Here is a 1,407-nt window from a genome sequence, read left to right on the forward strand (position 1 = left end):
GGGCGGGGTGGAGGCGAAGGTGGCGGGGAGGAAATGGGGGAGAGGGGGGAGGCGTGTGTGGACCGCCGGGGGGGCGAGCCGCTTCTGGGGAGCCTTCCTTTGTGTGGCAGCCAGGCATGGGGCCGGGCGAGGGAGGCGGGCCTGTGGCGGCGGGCCGCGCCTGATCGCCCCCCGTCGTGGATCTTCCGTCTGCTGGCTGGACCCCGTTGTTCTCCCGGGCCTCGCTCCCCAAGGGGCGGCGATCGGAGGTGGCCCCGGCCAGGTGCGTGCGCCTGTGTGCCCCCCGGCTGGGCTGAGTCCGAGGGCGTGCCGCCCCTCTTGTCGGGGGGCAGTTGCATCATTTTTCCGGTCCACCAGTCCCCCGGCACGGTGGAGGACCATCAACGGGGGGGGGGGGGGGGGGGGGGGGGGGGGGGGGGGGCGGGGGGGGGGGGGGGGGGGGGGGGCATATCCTGCCCGGATCTTGGGTTTGGCGGGGGGAGGGTGGCCCGCCAGACCGGCATACCGGGCGCGGCCCGGCCGGCGATGCAAGCGTCCGACCATCGCCTCCTCCGGCGGGCGTCGTCGGAAGATCTTGGCCGATGAAACGGACGCCTGGCTAGTTGGGCCTGGGGTGGGGGCCGGCCCGGGGAGGCCGGGGCGGGCGCGGCAAAAAAACAAAAATACGCTCCCGCTGGTTAGGCCCGCTGGGGGGGGGGGGGGGGGGCGCGCGGGGCCCCAGGGGCCTGCTGAGAAAAGCGCCCGCGGCTCGGGGGGGGGAGCAGGGGGTTCGTGCATCCAACCGCCCCACGGAGGCCAGCTCGCCCGCGGGCAACAATAACAACATCGGGCCTTAGCGCGGGAGTGGGTCCGGCAGCATTGTTGTCGCCCTCGGGCCTGGTTGGGGCGGTGCCAAGACTATGACCCCCCCAGTCCCAGCCCGTGGCGAGGTGCCTGTGTGCTTGTGTGTGTGCGTATGCGTGCGCGCAGCCTGCGGGCGGAGGTCGTGTGCGGTCCCGGTCGCCCTGCCCCCCCCCCCCGTACTTAGAGCGCCCGGCCGGGGAGGCGGGAAAGTCCTTATCATATCGCTGTGCGGGTCCGCGGGCGGAAGCTGCGTCCGCGTGCGTCCGCGTGCGTCGCGGCCTCGCGCGTTGGGGCGGTGCGGCCGCCTTCGAGCGAGGCGGGGAGAATATTCTGGAGTCTGGCTCTGTGCAACCAAGAAGCCGCGGGCGTGTACACCCCAACACCGGCCGGCCGGGGCGTCTGCTCCTCTCGGCGTTGTTGGGTCTGCTGCCCCGGCCCGCACACGAGTCGCGCGCGGGCGCGCGTGCAAGCGTGCCCGGCGATCACCCCCGCCCTATGCCAGGGGGGCGCTGCGCAGATGGCCCTCGGGGCTGTTGCGTGGACCGCGCCCGGCCCCCCCCCCCC

The sequence above is a fragment of the Fonticula alba genome (genome assembly GCF_000388065.1).
Source record: "Fonticula alba strain ATCC 38817 unplaced genomic scaffold supercont2.5, whole genome shotgun sequence".
In the NCBI taxonomy this organism is placed as follows: domain Eukaryota; order Rotosphaerida; family Fonticulaceae; genus Fonticula; species Fonticula alba.